The 9,433-nt window shown below is 36.5% G+C and overlaps 1 protein-coding gene across 1 annotated transcript in view; it reads left to right on the top strand.

Annotated features, from left to right (window-relative positions):
- Positions 1–621: 621 nt before the first annotated feature.
- RpL15 (ribosomal protein L15) overlaps positions 622–9,433 on the top strand; it is a 410,749-nt gene continuing 401,937 nt past the window's right edge. The window contains exon 1 of the mRNA XM_069501156.1: positions 622–625. The gene's annotated coding sequence lies outside the window, so the exon portion shown is untranslated. The remainder of the gene's footprint in view (positions 626–9,433) is intronic.

Raw genomic sequence — 9,433 nt, 5'->3', positions numbered from 1 at the left:
AAGTCAAAGTCAAATGATTTGTTCAAAATAGGTATTAAATTACTCTTTTCGATTGTCAGTTGTTGGATTTGTAAAATATAGTGTTGATAATTATTTCGCAAACGCTACGAGGATTCCAAACGTGTCCAAGACTGAGAAGAGCCCACAGCTAACTCAGCCGGGTATTCTTTTTATTATCACCACTTTACAAAATCATAAATTAAACTTATTAGAACTATCACAAAGCCGAGCAACTCATTCCCAAGCTTGCTTATCATTTAAATAATCCTTTACAATTGTAATAGGATTTTTTAATTAGTTTACGTTTTATGAAAACTTTGAACCTATGACAGTCACTTTGAACTTATGACAGTCACTTTTTTTTTTAATTTATTTATGTTTTTATATACGTACAATAAATTTTCAAAAATATATTGATTATGCACTGTCATAATTTTAACTTCTCTAAATTTAGTTCTCAGCGACTCTCGTGGTCCCATACTATATATGGCTCGAATAGCCCTTTTCTGCAGCACAAAAATAGAATTTATATCAGCAGCATTACCCCATAATAATTCCGTGGTGCCACCTGAATCAGGGTTTCTACTGAAAACCAGCGCTGTATGTTTTTGTACTTGTGCAAGACAATATGCATTTATGCTGAGTAGGGACCTTTTTTTTTGGGTTGTGCCACACATGACATACTTTATTCCGGCGCTTCTTCTACTTGAGGTTTTTTGACTTTATTACTCAAGTATAAGAGGCGCTGGGATAACCTAACCAGTTGGTAACTGGTTATGTGTGGTACAGCTTTAAAAAATAAACGTTTTTTCTTTTCTTTCTTTTTCTTTTCTAATAATATGCCATATGACATAATGCTGTGAAAGTAACTAAAATATACTAGTCTCGCCGTTTCTATGTCTGTCAACTGGCGAATCTTTTCTACCGCATATGCAGCAGAACTGTCTGTTCGATAAGTTATTTATATGAGAGCCCCATTGAAGTTTCGCATCTAACGTTATTTCCAGAAAAATAGCGGTATCCACTAAATCTAATTTATCATAAAAGTAGCCTATGTCCTTCCCCGGGATGCAAGCTATTTTTGTACCAAATTTCATCAAAATTGGTTAAATGGATGAGCTGTGAAAAGCTAGCAGACAGACAGACGGACAGATAGACAGATACACTTTCGCATTTATAATATTAGTATGGATAAAAATAAATAAAATCTGTTTTTGATGTAGGTACAAATAAGGTCCTTTCATATGATACCCCACTTGGTTTACTAATCTTACTTGAAAGTTGAAAATACTAACTATTTGTTAATGAACACATTTATATTTATTTTTTGTGATGTAACCACAAATTCATTGTTTTCAGATTTTTCCCCTTACGTGTGTTATAAGATCTACCTACCTGCCAAATTTTATCATTCTAGGTCAATGGGAAGTACCCTACAGGTTTCTTGACAGACACACTGACAGACTGGCAGATAGACAGACAGACAGACAACAAACTGATCCTATAAGGGTTCCTTTTTCCTTTTGAGGTACGGAATCCTAATGATCTCTCTTTTTGCACTGCATTTAATCTGAATCCAAGAATTTCCGATCCGAAATAGCCGTAAGCAAGACTGTATCGTCACTTACCACCAGGTGAGATTGCAGTCAAGGGCTAACTTGTAGCTGAATAAATAAATAAAAGTACTATTTGTACGAAGCGTTGCGTACTTTATTTGTAAGATGGACAGACAGACAGACAGACAGATAGACGGACAGACAGACAGACGGACAGACGGACAGACGGACGGGCAGACGGACCGACGAACGGACCGACAGACGCACGGACGGACAGACGGACGGACGGACGGACGGACAGACGGACGGACGGACGGACGGACAGACGGACAGACGGACCGACAGACGCACCGAGGGACGGACGGATGGACGGACAGACAGACAGACAGACATAGGGTTCCATTTTTTCCTTCTGAGGTACGGAACCCTAAAAATACAAAGAAATACCACCAGGTAGGTACCTACCTACCTATATTATTATACATATACAGGTACCTTTTTAGGGTTCCGTACTTTATAAGGAAAAAAGGGACCCTTAGTATCACTTCGTTGTCTGTCTGTCTGTCCGTCTCTTCGTCTGTGTCGTATCTGTCACACAAACCTATAGGGTACTTCCCGTTGACCCAGAATCATGAAATTTAGTAGGTACGTAGGTCTTAGAGCACAAGTAAAGGAATAAATCCGAAAACCGTAGATTTGTGATTACCAGCTGTGAGGTACGGAACCCTAAAAGTACAAAGAAATACCACCAGGTAGGTACCTACCTACCTACCGACAGACAGACAGACGGACAGATGGACAGATGGACAGATGGACAGACGAACAGACGGACAGACGTACCGACAGACGGACCGACGGATGGACAGACTGACGGACGGACGGACAGACGGACGGACAGACAGACAGACAGAGGGTTCCGTTTTTTCCTTCTGAGGTACGGAACCCTAAAAATACAAAGAAATACCACCAGGTAGGTACCTACCTACCTATATTATTATACATATACAGGTACCTTTTTAGGGTTCCGTACTTTATAAGGAAAAAAGGGACCCTTAGTATCACTTCGTTGTCTGTCTGTCTGTCCGTCTCTCCGTCTGTGTCGTATCTGTCACACAAACCTATAGGGTACTTCCCGTTGACCCAGAATCATGAAATTTAGTAGGTACGTAGGTCTTAGAGCACAAGTAAAGGAATAAATCCGAAAACCGTAGATTTGTGATTACAACATACAAAAAAAAATTAAAGTGTGTTAATGAAAAAATAATTAGTATTTTCAATTTTCAATGTATGATAAGTATACCAAGTGGGGTATTATATGAAAGGGCTTTACTTGTGTATTCTAAAACACATTTTTTATTTTTTTTTATGCATAATAGTTTTTGATTTATGGAGCAAAATGTCAAAAAATACCTGAGTACGGAACCCTTGGTGCGCGAGCGACTCGCACTTGGCCGGTTTAAAATTAGATAAAATAAATAACTAAACAAAGTTACTTACCTATTGTACTAGGACCACACGAGTAGATATCCCTACTAGGACCTCAACAACAAAGTCAGGTCAATAAACCAATGAATAAAATTGGTGTCCAAAGTTCAAATTCCAGAGGTCAATGTACAAAATGCAATAAGTATTTGAAGGATAACACTTATTGACTCTGCTCAATTTTCTACACATTTGCATAGCCACTGGATTATAAGAAGCTAATTAACTTATTAATAAAATATAATCAAGTACTTCTATGAAATAATTACGACTTTTATTTTTGAAAACAACACTCGTCGTCATAGAAACCACAATATTACACGCGCAGCCGCGCGCCGCTGGGCTGGCCCTTCCCTCCGCCACCCGCATGGTGTCTAATGTTTTGGGGTGAGAGGCATGATTATTTTAGCCGAAATCTAGCGCTTGAAAAGGGTTGAACAGTAGTTTGGGAAAAGTATTTTTGAGAAAAAACTACTGAATTTATGTTTGCAAAGTAAAGTTATTTCAACTAACGAATAAATAAACTACGTGTAATGATAAATTGTTTTAGAATTTTCATATCCCTTATCTTATTCATTTACGCCCAAAGTTGACATAAATTTAGTGTTAAAATAGGAATCTTTTGAGGCTCGTAACTTTTAAATCAATATTTTTTTCAATGTTTTAGATATCATTGAACCTAGATAATGACGAGATAAATCGATATAATTCTTAGTTTTGTGCGTTCAATATCGAATATTGTTGTATTTTCCCTCCTTCGTTTGTATGAAGAAAGCACCGAACTGAGCTGCCTTAAGTCACGTAAATAAATGAACCAGTAGGGCGATTGTCTAAATCTGCATCAATCATTCTTACAATCTCAATTGCTCTGATTGGCTAAATTTGTGCGATTCTTGTTGCAACAATGCATTGTAGCCAATAGTGAGCGAGCGTTAACCAATCAGAGATGATTGCGATCGTGACATTGTAGCTGTCATTCTCCCGCAATCGCGCAGGTCTAGTATAGATACTGGTCAGTGAAAAGCATTATCAAATCCACGTCGAATAAACACTCGCTATTTTTTGGGGGTGACTTAACGCAAAAAGTGCTAGTGATTCCGAACGCCAAGATAAAACTTTTGCGCAGCGGTTAATCGCTTAATCATCCGCTAACTTTTGTTATTTAACGCTTAGTTTAAACTATAACTAACCCAAAACACTGGAACGGCTAAAGCGCACAATAAAATATATTCATAATTCACAACAAAACCGCTTATCCGGCTGCAATATTTCGCACAAACAAACTGACCATAGTTCATACTGTTTATCCGGGTAAAACATTTGCATAATAAAAACTTTATGTGCAATTGCGATTGTTTGAAACAGTGCCGGACTTATAAACTTTCCAAACGGCTGCAAACATTCTAAACGGTCGATGAAAAACTATTTAGAGCAACGATTTATAAAATAACCTCCCAATACGAACAAATTTTCAAAGTCTACACGGCGAATTTTAACAGTTTTATTTTGAAAAAGATCAATAAACCGCGAAAACAATTAATTATAATTGTCATTTTAGAATTCAGCCAAGCGTTGAAAAATGAGCATTAGATTAAAAAATTTAGCTTAATTATTGATGTAAAAAAATATTTTAAAATTTACAGCTCTTTTATGTTCTAAATGGCAGATACATGAATTATTAAGTGAATTTGTAAAGAACGAAACATTAAGGTATTATGAAAATATAATGAAATAATTGATGTTACAAGCTTTTCAATAGAAAATGTTAATGCTGAGTAAACATTACATTTTTCAAACGTTTAAATAAAACTCCGAGCGTTACAGGGTAAACGATTTGCGTGCTTCGAAATCTCTTGGCACGAATTGGCCGCGGGCTTAAAAGGCGTCAGTTTACTTTAAAATGTAGCCCAATGCAGCGGTGCGGTAACAGGGCTGCTATTTTGAAGGCATATTCATAGTTTTTTGGCGGAAAACTTCTCTATGACTTGAAAGTAACTAGAGGCCTTTTTTGTAGGGAAGTGACGTTCAAATGTGACTTCCGACAAAAATAGCCGCCAAATGTAGCGGTGGTGATAGCTTTTTATTAAGAGTACATCTAAGTATGGACATTATTCTATACTTAGATGCACTCAAAACACGTTTAGAGGTGTTAAAATCCAAAAACTAACTGGATGTTGCTGAGGTTGCTACTGTATTTGCAACACGTCATATTGAATTTCTCCAAAAACCGTCAAGACTGTGGACAGAAAACTCACAAAGCTAACTTGATATTAGCTTTGATGTTGCGCAAAAAATAATTGATTGATGGCACAACCCTGTCAGCAGCTGAGTAAAAAATGAATGAGCACAAAAGGTCAACTTTGTGTGTATTTTAGACGAAAGACGAATATTATAAGAAAGTTGAAGCAAAGAAGGAGTGCCAAACTGATAAACGGTACGGTTGGTGAGGTGGTAATTTTTGATTTATGTGTGCTGATATATATTTTGTTTGTGTACAAGACTAAATAATGAAGTTACTACTTAGTCAAGCCCGATTTATGAAATCATCCTGCCCTGTATCTGAATAAGGCTACATCTTTTAATTTTTTTAAACCTTTATACTGCATCATCGCATAGAACTTAAGTCGTAAAACACGTCTTTTATAACCTGTTGTGATATAATAGTTCTGTTATGAAAATATTCCTTCAAAATCGATCCAGTAGTTTTTAAAGAACATGAATAAACCTACAACCGTCTCTTTTCGCGTCGTAAGTAAAACGAAATACGAAATTCTTATACATTTCCTTGAAGGTACTGTAATCTATTAGGTAGATTTTATTACAAAGAAAAGCGCTTTTAACTCCGACGCGGGAACTTGGCTTTTGTAACGCCTGGTGCTGTGAAATTAATCGCCTCATTAATTATTGCCGTAAAATAATTATGGCGTGGACCAGCCTAGGTAGCTCCGGCCTGGTCTAGTATTATTTTGTGAAGACAGAAAATAAGAGGAAAAAAGAAGGTATTTCATAAAAATATTTCATAAAAACGTGGAACCTCTTAAATTTTTTGGGATAAAAAGTAGCCTATGTCCGTCCCCAGGCTGCAAGCTAAGCTCGTGAAAACACTTTCGCATTTCCAATGTTAGTTGGTTAGTATGTAAAAACATACTAACTAACTAACATTATAAAGTGTAAAGTAATTACATACTAACCAACTAACACCCATAATTATGGATCTGACCACGACATAATATACACTAGCTGCACTGTTGGACAAAGCAAAGGCGAGGCCATCGCATATACCAATAGAGAAAAGGACTTCAGGCTTATTATGGACTAAGAGCCAGCACGTGCCAGACCTTCATTATTTTATAAAAGCTGAAAGTTTATCTGCGTATTGTTCCCATAACTAGAAGGAACGTTTGTTTGGATCATGGTGGCTTTGGGAGATAACTGTAATAAAGGTGTAAAAAATCTTATAAAGTCCTGTCAAGCCACCATGATCCAAACAAACGTACGTATCTACCAAGATACCTATTTAATAAACACAGTACGGTGTATGGACCAAAGAAAGCTTATTTTGATCTTGCCCTAATATACGAGTACATATTATATCCCGGGGCCCGCAAACAACGGATACAGCCTTGAAGACAGCTGCGTTCATCCACAAACCTAATTTTATGCCTCACACAATCTCAACGAGATAAGTGTTACAATTTCATTTTAGTTGACCATTTGTCAGTTTAATATTGTTACTATTTATGCCTAATTTTATGCATCATACAATCTCAACGAGATAAGTGTTACAATTTTCTTTTTAGTTGACCATTTGTCAGTATAATATTCTTACTATGTATGTGCCTTTAGAGGCAAAGATTTTGTCTTCCATACATCGATTTAAAATTATAGCTGTAAGCCGTGTCTTCCCGTAAGCCGCACAACAATTAACGTGCAAAGTTAAGTACAGCTCAATCAGATGGACGATGCTCCTACACATAGTTACGAACACTCAGACAGAAACGCAAACACTTATCTAATTATTTTCAAAACAAAATAAACTTTAATAACTTTGTTAAAAAAGTTTTAAAAATCCAATGGCAGATTTAAAACAATAAAGCTTTCCTGTATTCGCCCTTAAAGGTAATTAAAATATGTATAAAAGATTTGAAATCTGATTTCACCCAAGACGCTTGTAATACGACGTAAGTATTATACGTAACAAAAAGAATAAAAACTTCGATTCCCGTGGCGTAACCTCAAAGACAGCTGCGGCCATCCGAGAACCTAATTTTATGCCTCATAAAACCTCATCTAAATAAACGACAGAACATTCATTTTGTAGTTTAGCTATTTTGTTATAAAGTATAATAGAATTTTATGAAAATAAAGAGCTGTGCGTGCTTCCTCAGAATGTATGCTATGCAAATCTTTAAACGTGTAGTATATTATTATTTTAAAACCATTTTTTTACAGAAATCTTTTTAAAATCTCAAACATAGCAACTTGACCTGAACTTCGATAAGTTAACTTTTATTTATATCTACATGTAGAAGACTAGATGATACCTGCGACTTCGTCCGCGTGGATATAAGTTTTAATCCCGCGGGAACTCTTTGATTTTCCGGGACAAAAAGTATCTAAAGCCTGTGTTAAGTCATGGTATAAGCTCTTTCCAAATTTAAGCCAAATCCGTCAAATTTTGCGTGAAACAGTAACAGCCACACACATACACACACATACAAACTTTCACCTTTATAATATTAGTGTGATAACAAAGATACCTAGTTTAGTTTAGGTAGGTAGGTACTTAAAAATATTACACTATGCCATATCCACTGAAGGCTTGTTGAAAAGCCGAGTTAGAACTCGGCCGTTCTGCTGTTGCCTGACACGAAATGTAGCCATTGCCTCGAAGACAGCCGCGGTCGCCCGCAAACCTAATTTTATGCCTGAGAAAATCTCAACAAAGATGTAGGTACATGATAGATACAAAGAAAAATACTATTGCAATACAATATCCAGAGAAGGCCTGCTGAAAACCCGGGTCGGAACTCGTCCGTTCCGCTGCCGCCTGACACGAGTAGCCATTGCCTCGAAGACAGCTGCGGTCGGCCGCAAACCTAATTTTATGCCTGAGAAAATCTCAACGAAATACGTACAAAATTACATTTTCTGACCACATAGAGCGTTGTGACCTATTAAACTGGGACAAAATAGGTATATCTGGCAAAAGTTTAATATCCTCCTCTTGCAGTAGGAGCGTAGTACAGTACGCGTCAGAAAATAAAATAAATTTAAGAATAAATTGCATGATTTTTTAATAGACAAGACATTATACAACATTAATGAATTTTTTCAACTTAGACATTTTTAAATTTTGAATTTTACCATAGACAAACACAACGTGCGTCAATTACTTATAGTTATTGTTTTACTAGGTTTACTAATTATTTTGCATGCCTAACATTTAAGGTGAAACATTTCTACTGGACAATTTTATGTAATAACATCTCGTTGTAAAATGTTTCCGCAAATAAAGAATCTTTGAATCTTTGAAATAATGTACATTGACCTTTAGAAAGAGATAGTGGATTTGTAGGGCATTGTCTCTGTCATTGAGACCGACAAAACGTCACATAGGTATGAGTGACAGAGACAACGCTCTAAAAAGCGGGGTAGGGGTTGAATTTTGAAAAATCCTTTCTTAGCGGATGCCTACGTCATAATAGCTATCTGCATGCCAAATTTCAGCCCGATCCGTCCAGTAGTTTGAGCTGTGCCTTGATAGATCAGTCAGTCAGTCACCTTTTCCTTTTATATATTTAGACTAATTTTACCCGAGACTTCGTTTGCGTAATTTATATTTTAAATTATTCGGGAATACTGAAACTATTTATCACTTGTCATTATCAGTGAAAGAATTTTCAGAATCGGATCATTACTTTCGGAGATTACCCTAAATGCAAACTTACTACCTCTTTTATAATATTTCTTACTAGTGTACAGACTAGTTTATGCCCATCTTGCATTGCAATGGGACTCGTATTACCCCTTGACGTATAGTAGTACCTTCACAGGTCATTCAACGTGCTGTGCCAAAACCTTCACGCAAGAAAATGTACATATTTTCAACAACTACGAACCCTACCTAGGCAACGAACATTCATTTTTAATACAAGATAGATTTCCTTATAGATTAGATTTAAATAAGATAATGATCGTATACTTACTCTTTATTATAGCCATGAAAGACAGTTGTGAAACTCAGTCGCATAGGTATATTTCAGCCTTCCAAAGCCTACGTGAACATTTCCCAGTCCCACACAGACGAGTTTATCGAGCTATATTGAGGCACGTAGTTATAAAGCTATTTAAAGAAGTCAGTCAGTTTACTTACCAGGCACCGCTGTGGCCTT

This window comes from Maniola hyperantus, chromosome 10 (genome assembly GCF_902806685.2).
Source record: "Maniola hyperantus chromosome 10, iAphHyp1.2, whole genome shotgun sequence".
NCBI lineage: Eukaryota > Metazoa > Arthropoda > Insecta > Lepidoptera > Nymphalidae > Maniola > Maniola hyperantus.
This window is presented reverse-complemented; position numbering and strand designations above follow the sequence as displayed.